Genomic DNA, 20,027 nt, shown 5'->3' with positions numbered 1-20,027 from the left:
ATCACAACCCAAGTGGATGCTGAATTAAAATGCTGCTGTCATTAGTGGGGCGTATAGCACTTATGAAAATTCCCATCCTTCCTAAACTACTCTATATTTTTCAGAACATTCTAATCCCCCTAAATAAGGTATTTTTTGATCAGCTGAGATCCTTAATGATCAGAATGGCCTGGGTTGGTAAATAGCCTAGGATTGATTGGTATACGTTGCAGTTGCTATACAGTTTGATTTGATTTTATGGACCAAATGTTATGTTGTATTACCTGGTAGGCCAGGCTTAGTTCACAAATCACTGGTTTCATTCCACGAGACGACCTCGCATTTAGATCTAAAGGCTGGGATTTCTGCCCCTGTTTTGTTGCACTCTGCTATCCAGAGATTGCCCAACACATTTTGCAGCTTTTAAATCATATTGTATACTGATAATCTCTTATGCGCAGGATTCAGTCATCTAAAATTAGATTCATCGACTGCATGCGAAAGGTGGCTGCTTGGATGACCTTAACTGCCTTCAACAGAATGGAGGAAAGACCAAAATTCTCTTATTTGGCAAAGCACAGACACTTTGGTCAGATGACTGGTGGCCTACAGAGCTAGAGCCAGTTCAGTGCCCTAAGAGAGTAGTAAAAAAAACCTGGGCATTCTGGTGGATAACAATTATCCTTGTAACATCAAGTTATCTGTGTCTGCGGCCCTGTTTCAACACTCTACAGCTACTAAGAAACTTATTCTCGTGGCTCCCTATGAGCTCTAGGAGAACATAGGTCCAGGCGTTCAGCATCAGCCATCTGGATTATGGTAATGCACTTCTTGTAGCTGCCAATGAGACGCTCTTTTCCAAACAGGGTGTTCAAAACACTGCGGCCAACCTAGTCTGTAGACTTCCTGCAAATACCACTTCGATACCCACTCTAAGAGCTCAGCATTGACTTCCAGTCAGGAGTTGTTCACTGGTCAAAGGTCTATGTCTCACCCATAAATCTCTTCTGGTGCATGGCCCTTCCTACCTCCAAGCCAAGCTTTAATAGAGTCAGCCCATCAGAAACTTGAGATCCACGTATAAAGCTTTTCTAAGGCCATATCGTATTCGCACCTCTAGTACGGGAGTCGCTCTTTTTCCTATCTGGCCCCACACCACTGGAACAGCCTCCCATACCACATTCGTTCCTGTTCTGATTTTGGAAGTTTTAAAAAATGCTGAAAACTTGCCCCTTTTGGAGAGCATCCTCTCCTATGTTTTCGTCTGCCTAGCGCCAAGATACTTCTTCGGGAGCGAGTTGTTTGTGCTTTCCATGCTGTTAACATAACAACATAACAGTGGAGTACATTAAGGGGGCATGGGCTTGACTAGCGTCATTAACACATCTCAAGGAAATATAAACACCACACATTCCTCTGCTACATCTCCCTACACTGCCAGTGACGTCCGAGCCTGGCCTGACTAAGTGTTAGCTAGTAACACTAGGGGTTTCTTTTTGGAAGGCAAATTCATATAATACCCAGACTGCCTATGCGGAAACCCCTCCACACTAATGGACCCCTGATCTATCAGCAGCTGCGCCACTCTGTGAGAGATATATTCCCTACTATACCTGATGAGCCCCCGGAGTGGGCGTTACTGATAGCGCGTCCAGTCCTTATAAATTACTTTTGCTTGGACACGCCGGAGGTCGGTGAACCTTTTGACCGGGTTGAGTTCTCCTCATCCAAATTATTGTCGGATCCCTCAAATCAATAATCAACAATCATTTAAAATCAATACCCAATACTCTATTAGTAATTGAACAACAAATTAGGAATCAATAGTGATCAGTAATTTGACACACCATGACCTTTCAGTCATGAATAACCACACCTGTTTATTAAAAGTTAAGAGTTTATTTCCCTATATTAACAAAGCTAACACAATATAAGTAAGCCTTAAAATCAAATGATACACATATACGAACATTACTAGCTGTCCATAATGACGGAAGAAATGCAATCTATGCAAAATTTGGATTATAATGCACTCAGTTATAGCAATGCAAATCACTAATAAGAGTAACTGAATTTGACTAATTGCATACATCGGTCAGCATAACAAGATTTCAATTCAGCACGGTGCATCAAATGAATACCTTAACTAACCTCTGATTAGCATTGGCATGTGGGGCTTCATGCAAAACGAATTTAGTCAACACAAATTTAGAAAACTTCTAGCTTGGGCTCTGTCAAAATAAGCAGTTGGTACCTAAGAAGGAAAATACAATGCATAATACATTTCTCCTTTCATAATTACCAAATACAATCAGCATTCAAGGTAAGTCTTCGTCCTTCAAGTACCGGTTCGATCAGCATGGGGCAGAATTCAAGGGGAAAAGTTTTAAGGCAAGTTTTCCCTGCAGCAGCAAGGAATACAGGGGCAAAAGTTATCGTATGGGCAAGGTAAAGTAAAGTTAAAGTCTCTAGGGTGAGAATTCTTTAAAGTCTCTCTCTCTGGGATAGAGAAAAAGCATCAGAGTGTCATCAAAATGGCTTCTCGAATCTGGCTTTAAAATGGCATCAAAGAAAATGGCTGGCTTCTCTTTGTCCGGTGGGTTTAAGTAAGAAACGTTCCAAATTCTTCAGGGTCTTCCATTGGAGGGTCCATAGGGTGGTTTCTCTTTAACCAATGAATAGTGTCCTTCTCTTAATGTTCACCTACGCATAAGGTGTCCTTGGAGCTTTGGAACACTAGTAGCAACAAAGTTGCCAATTAATTCTGCATCAGTGTCTTTTTTGTCTGCACCTGCAGAAACTGACCTTGCTTCAAAGGGGATGAAAGTTGCCTAGCACGCAACTTTTGAGATAAGTGTATTAGTCATTCTACTGGAAAAATACAGCCTTTAAAAGTTTAAAACACGTGTTTGTTGTACAAGTGAAAACTACGCAGTTAAAATTGAGACCAGGCAACTAGGCCAAAGCCTCTGCTAAATTTAAGCTAAACATACTACATTTGTCGATTTTTCATGATTAATTAAGCTTGTTTATAATAATGGTGAACTACTTCGTGGGCACATTTTCCTACATACATTATTTTTCTTTGCTAAAATCACATTGTCTTATACGATTTTGTTACACGATATATGAATGTTTGTTAGCCTTTCTTTTTCTGCTTCATCATTACTCACTCTAATTATAACGAACCTGAGCTCAGCTAGTCTGGTTACACCAATGTACAACTGCACACTGACTGCCTGTAGTGGTAATGAGCTATTTATGAAAGGTAAATGGAAGCAGGACTTGGTATAAACAATATTAGATTCGCAATTGACGTATTGTTGCCAGCAAATTAAAGATGTCTCTCCTGATGGGAAATCCAGGCTTATATAATTAAAGTTCATAGACAAACCCTACCAAACCCCTGCAGCATGATGTGCCATGGCCTGGCGAACTCCGCCTGCTGCAGGTGTAGCGCCCCAAATGCAGATTTGATACATATGGCGTGGAGCTGCCCCCTAGTTCAGATCTATTGGAACAAGATATCTGATGTTAGAAATAAAATCACAAATAATGCTCTCCCGCACTTCCCTTTGGTTGCAGTACTGGGATATGTAAAGGCGGTTTCCAAACCGTACAGAAAATTGATTGCTGTCGCAAACGTAGAATAGCCATACTTTGGCGTAAAAAGACATCACTCAGCTACACAAGCTGGCTAAGAGACGTTATCGTGCTGTGAACACTCAGAAGCACTGTTACCACAACAATCTCGCCCCGTGACATATGGGAACTATTGACCTATTTTGTTGGACTTGTGGCATGATAATATGCTAAAGTCACCTCAATAAGGCCTACTGTAGACCTCTGCACCAGCTGTGTGAAATACGTCTGTACTGAACTGAATAATGTTCGTGGGGTGCTTTACCTTTGGACTCTCTATTGCACATCACCTGACCTGTATGCAATAAGATGCTGAATGTCTTGCGAATACCATATTTGCCTTATGCTATGCTGCTTTGTTAATATTGAAACTCAAAATAAAAGTTAAAGAAAAGACAGTAGCCCTTCAAGAATGGTGAATCAGAAGTCCCACATCCCACCCAATGTTGAGTAACTTTGTTGAAGAGAGTTTGGATGTGGGGCCATGGTTCAATCTTACTGAAAGATGTGCATGTAGAATAAACAGAAGGTGCTGTCTTCATGCCCCCAAAAGATCGAATCCGAATCAACCAGAGCAGCCAAAACAAAACTCAAAATGAATGAATTTGCATATGGAGCATGAACGAGGTTCAGAAACCAAGTCTGCCAATGCAATCAGAGTAGAGACAGTTGCTTGGACAAATGTAAAGGTACATTTTAAAACTTTGTATTAGCTTTCATGTAGAAACAAGGTCTTGCTTTTGCAAGAGCTATTGGCTTTGCCAGTGTGTTTTAGCCATGTTGTACAGCAGCCTAGCTGCTGCTCAGCATGAATAAACGTTAGTGGTGTGGAGTGTTGTAGAGTGGAATGGCAAAGAGTGGGGTAGACTGCAATAGAGTGCAGTGGCACAGAGTGTTGTCTATTGTAGTGGCCTAGAGTGGACAGGTGTAGAGTGCACTGATTTAGAGTGTTGCAGACTACTGTGGCGTAGAGTGCAATGGCATAACATTTAGTGGCGTGCAATGCAGCATCATAGAAAGCAGTGGCACAGATTAGAGTATTGCATAATAGAGTGTAGTGGCATACAGTGCACTGGAGTGGTGCAGAGTAGAGTAGTACAGGAGTGTAGTGGTGCAGTGTACAGTATAGTGCCATAGAGTACAGTGGCATAGAGTGGAGAGCTGCATAGAATGCAGTAGTGCAGAGTAGAGTGCTGTAGAGTTCAGTGGCATAGAGTGCACTGTTGCAGAGGAGAGTGACAGAGTGCAGTGATCTAAAGTGCTGTCGAGTGAATTGGTTTAGAGTGCAATGGCACTGAGTGCAGTGGTGCAGAGTAGGGTGCAGACATAAAGTGCACTGGTGTAGATTAGAGTGGTGCAGAGCACAGTAGAGTGCAGTGGAGTGCAGTGGTGTACAGTGGGGTGGAATGGCATAGTGTAGAGTAGAGCGGACTAGTGTAGACTGCATTAGCATAGAGTGCTGCAAAGTATAGTGGCAAAGAATGCAGTGGCATAGAGTGCAGTGGCACATAGTTCAGCGGCATACAATGCAGTTTCATAGAATCCGGTGGCATAGATCAGAGTGGATCATAGAAGAGTGCAGTGGCATAGAGTGCAGTGGTGCAGGGTACAGTGGCATAGACTGAAGTGGTGTGGAGTACAGTGGTGTACAGTGCAGTGATGCAGAGTAGAACAGAGTGGTGCATAGTGGAGCAGCACAGAGTAGAGTAATGTGGAGTGCAGTGGTGTAGAGTGCAGAGTACAGTGGCATAGAGTGCAGTACTGCAGAGTAGAGCTAAGTGGTGTAGCGTGCAGTGGTGAAGAGTGGCATAGAGTGCATTGGTGTAGAGGGCAGCAGCATAGAGTAGAGTGGCTCAGAGAGCACTAGTGCAGAGCAGAGTGTTGTGATGTAGGGCATAGTGGTGTAGAGTGTAGCACAGTTGCATAGAGTACAATGGCATAGAGTGCAATGGCATGGAGAGCAGTGGTTTGGAGTAGAGTGGCATAGACTGGAGTGGCACAGATTGGAAAACAGTGGTGTAGAGTGCAGTGGAGTAGAGTGATGTAGAGTGCAGTGATGTAGAGTAGATTGTTTCAATGGTGAAGAGTGGAGTGGTGCAGGGTAGAATGCAGTGGTGTAGAAGAGAGCAATGTAAGGTGTAATGGCGTAAAGTGGTGTACAGTGCAGTGGCATAGAATACAGTGGTGCAGTTGATTAGAGTGGTGTACAGCGAATTGTCGTACAGTGCAGGGGCACAGAGTTGAGGGGTACAGAGTAGAGTGCATTGGCATAGAGTGCAGTGTTGCAGAGTGCTGCAGAGTGGAGTGGAGTGACTGAGACTGGAGTGGTCCCGAGTGCAGTGGTGAAGAGTGCAGTGTTTAGAGTGGCATAGAATGCATTGGCTTAGAGTACAGTGGTGCAGAGTAGAGCAGAGAGGCTTATGATGAATTGGCATAGAGTGCAGTTGAATAGAGTGGAGTGGTGCAGAGTAGAGAATAGTGAAGTGGCCCGTAGTGGTGTGAAGAGAAGCGGTGCAGAGTGGAGTGCAGTGGCATGGAGTGGTGCAGAGTAGCGTGGATTGGCATACAGTGGAGCTTGTATGGTCTGGTAGCACACCGCCACTACAAACAACACATTTGCAATTGAAATGACCATTACATTTGCACAGACATAAACCTATACAGAGCAATAATGTGTGGAAATTGCATCACCTAGTCTACTGATTTGTTTTGATCATATTAAAATATTTGTTTCCAACACACTTCAGATTTAATAAAAAAAATGTAATTCATTTGTGCTAATTCTGATATATTCTGAAATACTTCCACAGTTAATTTTAATGTTGTGTGCTAGAAGAAAATCCTATCCTACCCCCAGTTTACAGCAAGATTGTCACATAAATCCTCTCACTTTGAAGTTAGAGAAAGAAAAGTAAACACCAAGCTCCCTCGAAGACAGTACTATTGGCCTCTGACTTTGAATGCACAACAAATGTGACAAGACAAAAACAAGATTTACCGGCCTGTTTACATAAAGGAGCACTTGTGGAAGAATACAGGGAGAAGTAGTGTGAAAAGGCTTTGCTCCTTGGGAGGAACAAACTTGCGCTAGACAGCCTAAAACTAATAAAGCCGCCTATAAAAAAAAGCCAAAAAATGGGTGTTACAAAGCCAATGGTAAGCAATGGGTGGAATGCATTCCCAGGGAAGCTTTCTGGCAGGTTAGGAGGTCCCACGCTACAATAGAATAACACATGCAATTCGACATAACTGGAACACTGAGATGGATAAGCCACCAAGAGACAAAACACTGTAAAGAAGCCACTGTAAAACCAGGCAGAAAAGCAGTAACACAATTGTACAAAACAGTTTGAAATTCATAACTGTCGCTGACAGAACTAGCCAAAAATAAATGTTTGCTGTTTATTACTAAATGAACTTTCGCAATAAAGGTTGTCTTACAGTTTGATTTAAAAAAAATATTTATGATGGCATTTTTGAAAAAAATTAAAACAAATGTGTCCGGTTCACATTCGTGAATACAATCCATGATCTCCAGAAGTGGCATCAGCATGAACATCGGCGACATTAGTATGACTATGAGTGGAATTACTTGGTTGCAATGATTCCTCTAGAGCAGAAGCTAACATTATGAGAGGCTTCAGATTTGGACATATATTATCAGATGAGAAACACATAAGCTGGACATTAACAGATGTAGAATGGGACAAGATAGAGCATTTCGTAAGGTAGTAGCAAGAAATGCTAGGTTTAAATATATCCAGTTTAATTGCCTGTATCACACCTATCTGATTCCATAGATATTGTATGGTATACATCCTGGTACCTGGCATGTGCCCGAGACGTGGAAAGGAAGATGTCACATTTCTTCAAATGATATGGTCATGCGACAAACTGATGAATTATTGATCTGCGCGCACATCCATATTAACCATCTTAACAGGTAGAGGAAACATAAATAACCCTTCCAATTATTTGCTGGCCATCTTGAAAAGACCCAAACAAACCACAGATACGCGTAAATGTATAGATTTATCATTTAAATGCTGTAGTAAACCTAGGGGTTCCTCGACTCTAAAATCAACAGGAGAACCTTGGTTTTCGCAGCCCTGAGGCACAGCCTGATTTACAGTGCCCAACCAAACTCTAACTGACCCCCATACTCACCACACGACAAAGTAGCCTACACATGGCATACTCTAACCATGTCATGTGTGGAAATTCATACATAGAGGATTAGCAAAATATATGTCATGGCATCCTTGGCAATGGAAAGCCTTTTGTCCAGTATTATATAGCAAAATAATCTGGCACTGTAGTATTCTGAGGAAAAATACTGGAATAAAAACAGTTGACGCTTTGTAAGAGAGTTTCTGCAAATTTGAGTGTCTTAGTAATGTGTACACTGCTAGTGTGCAAGTACAAACTGTGGCTTATTCTGCCTACATGCAACGTTAAAAACATGCTTAATTGTGAAAACCTCGTTTACATATGCAATTGCACAACATAAACTACATAAGCTAATGCAGAAGTATAAAAGCCTGTTTAGGAAGCAAAATGAATAGCCACTTTATTTGATTAACTTTGATCCCTTCTATGTCAAATTTCTGTTATTGAATGAGTATTGGAGAGAGAGGCTGAATTCCAATATATAGTCAAATAATGCATTTTTGTTGATATAGCAATATCACTATGGTTCGAGAGGCATCTGAATACATGGGTTTCAACCCAATACATTATTTACCAACTACAATATAAAGGCAAAGCAGTGCACATAATAAGGCATGTCCAGTAGTATTGCTTTTCCTTCAGCACTGTATTTGTGTCAGCTCAAAAAGGTTCACAACTTACATAGACATGACTAAAAATGTGTCACACCATAGCTTACTTCAGTCCAGCTGAAAGAGAAATACTATGTAGGTGCCATGGGGATGGCGGGGGGAGGCAGTCAGAAACCACAAGCTGAATAAAATAAAACTAGCCATGGATGACGTTCTCTTTGAACCTGAATCGACCACACTCAGGCTTATTCAACACTTGGAAATATAATTCTGGGAAATTCCTCTGAAGGTCTGTAGGAGATATGATTCAGTAACCAGAGATTCAAAAGACTTCCAGGATTGTGTTATATATGGAGATTAGACCACTTCCGGGTTTGCAGAAGAATCACTTTGGCAACTATAGCCCATGTGTGAACCATAGCGTATCTAGCTTAGGCCAACACGAACTAACTTTGAATAAAAGAAAAGCCATCTTTACTGATGTTTCACTGATGTAACTATATGGATGCTCTCAGCAGGCTCTTCTAAACCACACTTCAATTGCAGCTTTTAAACATAAGCACTACATAATGGATGCTAAATACTATCAACAGTATCCATCTCTTTTAGATTTAGATTGGTAATTTAAATAGGTACCAGTACACAGGGAAAGTATCTTTTATTAGGTGCACACAGTTTGTATAATCACACTTGCCTTATCATTTGTTCATAGATATTCCAACCGTTTCTGATTCAAGGTGGATCCATTAAGATTTATTTCACAGTTCAATTTAAATTTTCTATAACAACATCTAATTGCTATACCTGATACTTGTGTAAATGTATGCATAGACGGCAATTATGCAACCCCAATATCGAAATGTAACTGTAGATTACTGAAGAAGAGTGTTAAGTTTGCTATGTACAGAACAACTACTCTTTGGAACTGAACAAAGTGGGGGAGATTTGTATACGTGGCTATCATTGCTGCAAGACTATGATGATCACAGTGCCACCTTCAACAATGATCCTTGTCGATTTACTGAACTCCCTACTGGTGAGATTAAGCACAATGCAAAGGGTTATGAACTTTGAAATCACCAACTGTATCTTCCTTCACTTTTTCATTCAGATGGAGAACCAACACCAATCTCCCACAGTCTACATTTAGTATAGAAGCATTGATAGATACTGTTAATTTACAGCTGCAATGCCCCATAAAAGCAATGGCAAATCTGAATTGCAGAAAAAAATAACATTATGAATAAACAGAACATATGTATTACTGCTGAGTCCATCTTTCCCATCCCAGTCCTCACTTCGTTGGATTTGCCTTGTTAAACAGACGTGAATTACATATATTAGCTCTAAAATAAGTTTAAGAAAAGTAATTATTTACAGTCCCAACCTTCAGCTCCATCTCCTCTTTGAGAGCCATAAAGAGGGACTCCACCCTCCAAACTTCCTGTTTGTTTCTGTCTCTCATCACGGGATGCCTACTCTTGATTTTTCACCCTTTACATTCCCTGTACCAGTAGCGGTGGGTGCTGATTCTATTAAGGTACCCCGACGTTTGGCTTGGTAATAAACTGTAATTGGCATGTGGTGGCTCCCCATGCTCCTGGTGCCACTGCACCTGCTGCACAATTTATATCCACTATCATGCCCTGTACTGACCCTTTGTACTAGCCAGCACTTGGTGTTTTGGGTCAGTCAGGGTATGTGGGTGTATTCGGTTAAAGGAGTCCTGCTGTAGCAGTCCTCTCTAACTCCCCCATGTGCTTGGGCCTTTTCATCTCCTTCCTGCAACTGTGTGCTTTTCATTCATTTGTTCACGCAGGCTCTGGTGAGGGCCACAGGAGCAAACTACTGTGAACTGCAAACTTGAGGAATGGATGGGGCATGTTTTCCTGCTAGGCTGTAGAATAGATACCTCTGTTCCCCACAAAGTGCGTGCACAGCACCATTCTGAGCAGTCTTTCGGACTCTATTATGACCTTCAACTGCTGGGTGGCTGGGAGGGGGGGTGAGGGCCGGTGGACATTCAACTAGACCTGTCTTAAAAGGAATCCGCCTTACTCCATGTTATGAGGGGTACTGTTTCCAGTCCTGGGTTTTCATCTGACAACCTAATTAATTCTAGGTGTTATCGCTTGCAGGGGCAGCCCCTCCATGAGCGCAGAGGAGTGTCGCCCTCCCAGAACTGAAAAATAAAATGGTAATAAAGTTTATTTATTACTATTTTATTTTTTCAGCACCCCGTCCTAAACTGAGTGTCAGGACGGGTGGGGCCACTGCTGCTGAGTGACAGCAGCAGGGAGCTGTGCACTTTAGTTTAAAGTGTGCATGTCCCTTTGGCTGGCCGTCTTGCGATGGCCAGCCTGACGTGCACACTTTAAACTTCTCTAAGTCAGCTGTCTCTTGTGAGTGCTGAGAAAGGCTGCTCCCACCAGTCCCAACACTGCTTTCCTGCTGGTTACCAGCATGAAAGCTGTGCCAGGATTTGTTAGTGTTTTTTCCTGGTCCTTGCGGCCCTGTTGGAGCCGTGATGAGAGGAGGACTCCATGAGGAGAGGAAGATGCATCGCTGTCAGGTAAGTGCCTTTTCTTTTTTCAAAAAATTATTATTATTGTGTCCCCCCAGCCCCACCACCTTAAATACAAGCCTGCCACCACTGCTCATTTGGTGTGGCTCCACTGGACCAATTAAACGGGAAGCAGCCTGAACCACGACTCCCGAACAACAAAGTCATGGACAATGAACGCAGAGCAACGCTTTAGTTAACCACAACTCCCTTATTTGGTGCCTTAACCACACATGTGCTGAACCACGCACATGCATGGTTAAGGCACAGAAGAAGGGATTCGGCTGAGGAGGAGGACGTGATCAGGTAAGGGGCTGTTTTAGGGGCGGGGTGGGGGGTCGGTATTTTTAGTTATAGGGGCGGGGGTGGTGGGGTCAGGTATTTTCAGTTTTAGGGTGGTGGGGGGTAGGTTTTGGAGCAGGGAGGGGGAGTCTGGCATTTTTAGTTTTAAGGGCAGGGGTGGGGGGTCAGGGTATTTTTAGTTTTAGTATTTTAGTATTTTTACTTTTTGGGGTGGGGTGGGGGTTGGGGTGGTTTTAGGTATTGGGGCAGGGTGGGGGGTTGGGGTAGTTTAGGTTTTAGGGGTGGGGTGGGGGTTGGGGTGGTTTTAGGAGCAGGGTGGGGGCCACAGTAATTTTAGGGGCGGAGTGGGGATTGGGGTGGTTTTAGAGGCGGGGTCACAGTAATTTGTAGGGGCAGGGTGGGGGATCAGGGGGGTCGCATGCTGGAACCATGCATGCCGTTCACTAATGCCTTTACCAGGAATGCCTTTACAATGAAAAATCGTTGTGAAGGCATTCGTGGTAAAGGCATTAGTGGTAACAATGCGGTCGTTGTTCCGCGCGCGTTGTGAAGACATGCATGGTTCCAGCATGCATTGTTCCAACATACATTCTAATTAAACTAATACACCTGTTAAAATTATTTATGGGTTAAAGGCTTAAGTCTTGGGTTGCATTGGTGTCGTGGTCACACAGGACTACGTGCAGCAGTCCTGTCGTGCCTGTCATCTGTACACCAATCCATGTTCTTTCCTCTGCACACAGGGTGTGCACTGAGTAAGACCAGTCCAGGGTTGAGGATATATTTTTTTCTGTGCTTTCTATCTGGCAAGGAGTCAGCACTTTTTCAGTTTCACTGATGGTTCGATGTTAAATTGAAGGTAAAAGTTGCTTTTTCCATTGTGAAAGTACTCAGCTTCACTGATATTAAGGTGCCATTTACATGGCTGCGGACTATAAGTGCAAAGAATAAACTCCTGTTTCTTCTGTCCTAAGGAAACGAGTTATGGGTTGCGAGGCGAAGTCCAGTTTGAATCTGCTGTCCTGTGTAGGTTTAATGATTGCTCCATCAGAACTTCTAAAGAATGATTATTGTCAAGGTCATGCTCCTACATTCTCATTTCATTAGGAGCATTTTCTTGAGGTCTGATATTCAGATCTCTGACTCCCGGCCTCAGAGTTGAGGGCTGATTTTCATTGTGACCATAGTCAAGTGTCTGCTGGAAGATCTATTCAGACTCTAGGCTTTTGTTTGTATGATCAGAGAAAATATCACGCTTCTTAGACTTACAGTTAATGATTTCTAATCTCAGTATAGTGAGTTACTCATTCTGAGGCAAAAAAATGAGCACCATTACGTGTCATAACAGCATTTTCGTATCTCGTTTAGGGACAACATAGGATTGGTTCCCGTTTTTTTCCTGTAGGTCCATTTGCCAGACTTTTTGAGAATCAGATTTTCAACTCCTGTTTAATTTATAGTAGTTCTTTAGTTTATTCTTTGATATAACATATTCTCTCTTTTATAATTGGGTTTCTATCTGCTTCAGGGCCCTCTTTTACTCTGGCTCGGTGCTGACTGTTCTTTAATTTTTGTTGTTTTACAGGTTTGCAGTCATCCTGTATTGCTGGGCCAGTTAATCATGGAAGTCTCTGAGCTATGCCTTCCTGTTGCTTCCTGCTTTCAGTTTGTCAATGTGCTTTATGTACTGTGCTGCTGGTGTATTTGGGGTTGTTAAGTTGTTATAATGCTTAATGTTTCTGATTTCACTTTCCGCTCTGTGTTTTTCTGGGAGTGTCACTTGTGGCCTAGTGGTTACGCTCCCTGACTCTTAGTTTGAGGATTAAGGGTTCAAGTAGCACTGAAGTCATGAGCATGTGTCTGCTTGAAAAACTGTTGAATCACAAAGGGTTTCAGTATTTCCCCAGTATGTGAAAAATCAATTACTTTTATACTAAGAAACCTCATATACAGTGGTTGATCTGCTGTCCTACTTTTGGGCTTAAATCCTTTTGTTCTGGGGTTGTTACTATGAAAACGTCTGATTTATCTATATTTTTCTGCTCAAGCTCTGTAATGGGAATATATGTTTCTTTTATATTGTGAATCTCCCATTAAAAAGCTAATGATTCGCTGGTCCCCCCTCTCCATTTCAGGAAAGTGAGAAATGGTTGTATGGGTTCTTGTCCAAAAACTTTTTTGTTGATTCCAGTGAGAAATTGGGTTATTGGTTGACAAAAAGTCACCAAATTAACATGTGTTTAATCCTGGGTAGTTTGGCACAAAAAGCAGTCAGGCTTAACTTGGAGGCAATGTGTTAAATATTTATGCAGTACACAAACAGTAACATAGTGAAAACACAACACAATACAAATCCCAAACCAATTTAGAAACAGGGAAAATTTTAATTATGTGACACCAAAACCATCACAATCCAATTAGTATAACCAGAGTTAATAATTTTTAGAGTTCAATATTCAAAATAGCAAGTCCTCAGTTTTAGGAAATGGCCACCTGGGCACATTTAGCACCGCAACCAAGGGTCCAGGAGTGGATGGAGACCTCTTGGGCATTCAAGACTCCCTCAGGATAGGTCCAGGTGTGGGTTCAAGATTGAGGGAGCCTGTTATGTCCCTGTGGCTCTGAACAGGAGGCCAGCTAAACTAGCCCTTGGAGTCACTCCTGAAGTCAGGAGTGCAAGTGTAGATGCAAGGCACCAGAGCAGGGCGGGCCTCTGAAGGTTCAAGGCAGGCTCCAGGCAGTAAAGCAGTCCTTCCAGGTACTACAGCACCTATATGCAAAAGTAAGTACCAAGCAAGTACAGACTCAGGGGGTCATTCCGAGGGCCGCGAATGACGGAAGCACCGCCAACAGGCTGGCGGTGCTTCCATGCCCATTCTGACCGCGGCGGTAAAGCCGCGGTCAGAAAACCGGGGCCGGCGGTTTCCTGCCGGTTTTCCCCCGGCTGGGCGAATCCGCCATGGCGGCGCTGCAAGCAGCGCTGCCATGGGGATTCTGACCCCCTTACCGCCAGCCTGTTTCTGGCGGTTGTCACCGCCAGGAAGAGGCTGGCGGTAACGGGTGTCTAGGGGCCCCTGGGGACCCCTGCACTGCCCATGCCACTGGCATGGGCAGTGCAGGGGTCCCCTAACAGGGCCCCAGCCTGCTTTTCACTGTCTGCCTTGCAGACAGTGAAAAGCGCGACGGGTGCAACTGCACCCGTCGCACACCTGCAACACCGCCGGCTCCATTCGGAGCCGGCTTCAGTGTTGCAGGCCCCCTTCCCGCTGGGCCGGCGGGCGCTAACAATGTTAGCGCCCGCCGGCCCAGCGGGAAGGTTGGAATGGCTGCAGCGGTCTTTTGACTGCGGAGCGGGCAAATGGCGGTTCCCGCCAGGCGGGCGGCGCCCGCCGCCCGCCGGGGTCAGAATGACCCCCTCAGTCTCTTCACCACCCGCACAACAGAAAATACTTCTCTCTAAAATACAGCTCAGTGCCATTGACAGGACATTAACCAGTGCACCACCAATGGATAAAAGCTAGAGTTTGGTCTCACTCATTCATTCTGCTTTTACAGGACCACCATCATGCCTTGTTCTGAACATGTCTGCATAATGAATTCCTTATTGTAGCAAATATCTCTCAGGAACTAGGTCTGACCAAAAGTCTTGGTTTGGGCTCACAATTACTTTCTGACATTCCAGTGTTTATTATACTAGTTTGGGCTGTTTACAGAAAGTTAACTCTGTCAAGCTTCTTTCTCTGCTTCCATTAACGTCCCCAGGTCAACTGTAAGGCCCAGTGAAGCCAAAGAAGGCTTGCAATTGGGTTTGAATCTTCAGAGACTCTCAATCCATGTCAATCTGGATTTTGCACTTTATCACCATCAACATGGTGACATACGTAAACAACAAAGCCCTGTCCCTACTAGGGTATGCTAGCTTTGACAGTCAGACCTTAATAGTCAGGCCTCTCACAGGACACCAAGTGGTGCTTCAAGCTGGAGCTGTAAACAGTCCCAACAAAGTAGGTGGTAGGGGTTTGAGGCATGGCTAGCGACCACGAAAGTTGCCCGTATCCTAAGGAGGGCTCTCCATCAGCCATCCCTATGTCTCCTGCCTAGCACTCATAAGAGCAGCGGACAGGGGTTTCGGGGACACTGCCATGACTCTGGACCTTCCTGCCAAGATCAGAACCCTCCCCTGGAAGTGCAGAGGGCCCCTGCAAATGGTATCGGTGATCCTAGCTGCAGTGACCCCCTTAGTACAAAATGGCAGCAACCTCATTGCAGGGTGATTCGGTTTCCAATGGAGGACCCTGACGGGAGCCACAGCACAGCATCTTAAGAGGACCTGGACCGGATGCAGCATGTAGGAGGACAGCCCTGATGCAGCTCACAGTGACGCCAGTGATGGGCTGATGCAAAGAAGGTGGCAAGGAGGCTCTCTCTCGCCCCTGTGCAGGGCCACGGTAGCTCCCTGGGAAAGAGTGGACTGCTGCAGGATTGCTGGGCACTACCTGGAGGACTTCTAGGAACTGACGAGCAGCTCTGGTGAGACCACTGGAGGGTTCGGGATTTAGGGGCCATGCAGAAGGGGCTCTGGGGGATGCGCTGGGCCCAGGAGGGGTGCAATGGACACCTAGGGGCCAGCATGTGAACCTTGCTAAGGCCCCCTTATGTCAGGAATGTTGCTCGCCTGAGGGGCCTTGAGCTGCACGACTAGGGCATCAGACCAGTGGTGCCACTCACGGGTGCTGGGGACCTGTGCAGTTTGTCACTGACTGTGGGACGCCTCCTGCTTTGGGCCTGATGAGTGACCACTGCCATCGTGGGGGTACCTCGACTGTACATAAACCTGTGCTGCCCTCCTACCTGATCTGAGACTGCAAGGGGATGACTGCTGTTTCCTGCACCCTGCTGCTGGGCCCCCGTCTGTGCCTGGAAGGGGTCTCTTCCTGAGACTGGTCTCATTGGACATGGGACGCATTAGCGCTTTGGGAGTCCACAATAGAGTCTAGGTCTGGCCCGGAATCCATCCCTCTGCAGTACAAACCACAAGAGGGGATAGCAGAGGGCAATGGAATGCCCACTGCTGGGGAGACTGCTGTAATTACACTAGGGCAGATCCTGGAGGCCATTACAAACCCAGAGACTTCCTGGAGCACACAACTGAATCTCTGGAGGTAGTCCAAGGGATCCCCCATGACAACCACCGTAAGGTGAGCACAAGAGTAGTGGAGACTAAGGCAGCCCCCGCAGCAGTCCCACCACGCTTGGATGCCCTAGAGACACAAGTACATGACCTCACTAGGAGTGTGGATAATCTCAATAGATGAGCAGAGGACGATGAAGCTTGCAGCTGGTGGAATAATGTGTGGATAGTAGGATTCTCGGAAAAAGTGGAGGACCAGGACATGATTCTCTTATTGGAGGCATGGATTGAGCCTAGGGTGGCACCACAGAGCTTATCCAAATTCTTTGCTGTGGAGAGGGCACACTGGGTTCTGGCTTGGCCTCTGCCCCCCCAGGGAGCCTGCTGCGCCCAGTGGTGGCATGTCTGCTTTGCTATTTATTCTTGCGAGGTGGGCAGATTTCAGGTGGATAATGTCCCGGTGGCTGTCTTCCTGGATTACACCGTGGAGATGCAGTGACGTAGAGCCTCCTTCACTGAAGTAAAAGGGGCACACAGAGAGGTAAATGTTCACTATATCCTGCTGTTCCCGGCCCACCTCACACTTATGGTGGATGACAACACCTTCTTCTTTGACGCCCTGCGGCTGTCTTTCAATGGCTCAAAAGACATACGGCAGATATGGATGACACCCCTTGGCATAGACACCCACAAGCAAAGCAGAAGAGGTGCAGACACTGTAGTCGACCGCGGGTGGTCAGGCCATTGGAGGCTCAGGCCAAGCGAGGCTGCTAGGAAGCACTCAAGACTGCCAACACCTTTACTGCATTGAGACAATCGGACACTAATGGATGCACATCTGGGTCGGGCAGGATCATCACGAACTCAGAGGGTGAGCAAGATTTTGACCCAACTCCACCGGTAATCCCACTGCACATGGCAGACGACCTCTAGGATGCTGTGTACTGGTGTGGGCACGTCAGCACTCACATCTGATCCACTGACCCGCTGCAAGGTGCTCTCGACTGGCACCAAGGAATTCTACATTGATGGACAGTGTTCGGCAGCATAGAGCAAACATAGACTGTCAGTTGCTATACCCTGTCGCTGGTTCTGCAAATATTTGTATGCATTTGTAATGTGGTGGGAGTAGGGCAGCAGGCGGGTTACTGCTGAGGGAGTGAAGCTGCAAGTCACCCCCTACCAACTCCTCTCTGATGATGGAGTTCATTGTGCATGCTTGCATTGTTGTCAACTGTTTTTGATTGGTTGTTTGGTTCTGGACGGTTGGCCATTGCCGCATTTTCCTAGGGAGTGGGAGTTGGGAATATTTGGCTCAGGAATCAGGGGACAAAATCTGAAACATTGAACTTGTCATCGGATGGGTGGCATTTATGCTGTTCTGGGGAGAGGCATTGAAGTGTAATGAGAGAAGTTCTGATACGGCACTTTGTCACAAAGCACACTTTACACTCTCCTCTCATAACTGCAGTGCAGAAAGGTGGATGTGGCTCTCCTGCAGGAGACACACCTAACCGATAGGGAGGTAGATACTCTGCGACAGAGATGAAGGTGTTGGGTATAGACCATGACCTTTTTGTCTTATCCCCGCGGCACATTGATATGAATTCAGCCAGGGACTCCTTGGACATCATGTTCAAACATATTGATGGAGTGAGGAGGTACATGTTTATTAGGGAACGTCTAAACGGAGTTGAGTTAATGTTCGGCAGCATATGTGGACCGAACATCAATCAAACACAGTTCTAGGACTCCCTGGCACAGTTGTTGGCACTTGCACCAGACATCCTGATGCTTCTGGGGGGGACACTATAACACTACTGCAAACTGGAACCTGGACAGCTCTACCCCACACCTTCCGGACGCTCTGACCATTATGCTTGCGGCTGAATTTTAAAGATGACACGCCCACTGGGGGTTATTGGACACTTGGCGAATGAGACATGCGCATCTGAGGGAATACACATATTACTCCCTAGTTTATGACTTGCATCTCTGCCTGGATAGCTGGTTGTGTAGCCCAGCCCTCCTTAGAGTTGCCACCAGGGTGGAACATTTAGCATGCACGCTATATGACTACAATCTGGTACTGCTTGGCATAGGGGTAGCAAATCTCTGCGAAACTCACATGGAGGCTGACAGCCTCATCCCTTTTAGAGGCCACCTTCAGAGAACCCCTAGCGACTCTTATCAGTAGCTATTTTTTTGACAATGCGGGGTCAATGGAGAATGTGGCTACTCGATAGGAGACGTTCAAGGTGGTGGTCCAGGGATTCTGCATTAGGCAGTCAGTGGGGCTGCATGGGTTGTTCACAGACCAGCTGACAGCACTGGAAAATGAACTGAGTGCTCCCTCCCCACTGGTCTGGCGGCATACCCTAGACTGTTGGATTGTGGTAGTCACTGAGCAATTGCACTCCCTGAACTGCAGGGACTACCTGGACAGCTCGCAAGCTGGGGGACGGGAGGCAGGTAGACTGCTGGCCTGGCTGATCCCACAGGACCAGTGCGGTCATGAAACCACCCACACCAGGCATAGCCAGGATCACCTAGTGTACTTGCTGAATAAGGTACTTGACATCTTCACATCTTACTATTGTGATTTGTATGGTGCACAACTGGAGCCCTCGGCTGTGGTACTGGATGAGTTCCTGGGTATTCCACAGCTCCAAATGCCTGGATGCAGACGACCAGGAAACCCTGGGGGGTCCTATCATAAAGGAAGAGATCAGGGGTATTATAGCAAGCTGGGGGCGGGAACCCCAAGTACCGTAGTACCGTCAGCCTACCCGCTGAGTTCTATCGGCCTTATGCTGGGGACTTGACCTCTGGATTTGCTGCACTTTATGCCCACTTGTGGGAAGTGGGACAACAGCCAGCTACCACTAGAAAGGCTCTTATTCTTTCAGTGCCCAAGTCAAAAGGGTATTGCTCCAAAGTGGAGGCATATCAGCTTTATCGATGCTCAACATCACTTACAAAATAGTGAGCAAAATATTGGTGGGATTGCTGCATGTTCACCTGCTCATACTGATCAGAATCGTTTTATTCCACAGTGCAACCCTCATACAACATCCGTAGATTGTCCTGCCTCCTGGACGAGACACCGGAAGAATATGCCAGAGGTGACCTGGCCCTCTCTGTAGACTTGTGCAAAGCCTTTGACCTGCTGGGCTGGTACAACTTTCAGGAGGTGATGTGGAGGGTGAATATGGTCCCGCGTTGGTGCTGGTAGGTTGCCCTTCTGTATACGGATGCACGGGCCCGTGTGAAGGTGGGGGTAGCATCTCTGAATCCTTTGGGGTATTTCAGGAAACACAACAGCGTTGCCCCTTTTCCCCAATGCTCTTTGCACTGGCCCTGCAACCCTTTACCAGTATAATGAGGATTAAGCGCATCCTCTGGGGGATACCGTTACAAGAAGAAGTGCATATAGTGTCCCTGTATGCGGAAGACATGCTAATTTATCTGTGACATCCTGACTTGGGTATGCTGTGCTGCATGTCCGTATTGGAGGATTTGGGTGAGGCCTCTGCTTTTACAACTAACTGGAAGAAAACATATGCCTTCTCCTTGTTCCCTGAATGGGCTGATGCGCCTTGTTCCCTATCGGACCGACATTCAATGG

This window comes from Pleurodeles waltl, chromosome 6 (assembly GCF_031143425.1).
Source record: "Pleurodeles waltl isolate 20211129_DDA chromosome 6, aPleWal1.hap1.20221129, whole genome shotgun sequence".
In the NCBI taxonomy this organism is placed as follows: Eukaryota; Metazoa; Chordata; class Amphibia; order Caudata; family Salamandridae; genus Pleurodeles; species Pleurodeles waltl.
The sequence above is the reverse complement of the archived record's forward strand: the minus strand, read 5'-3'. Positions refer to the sequence as shown.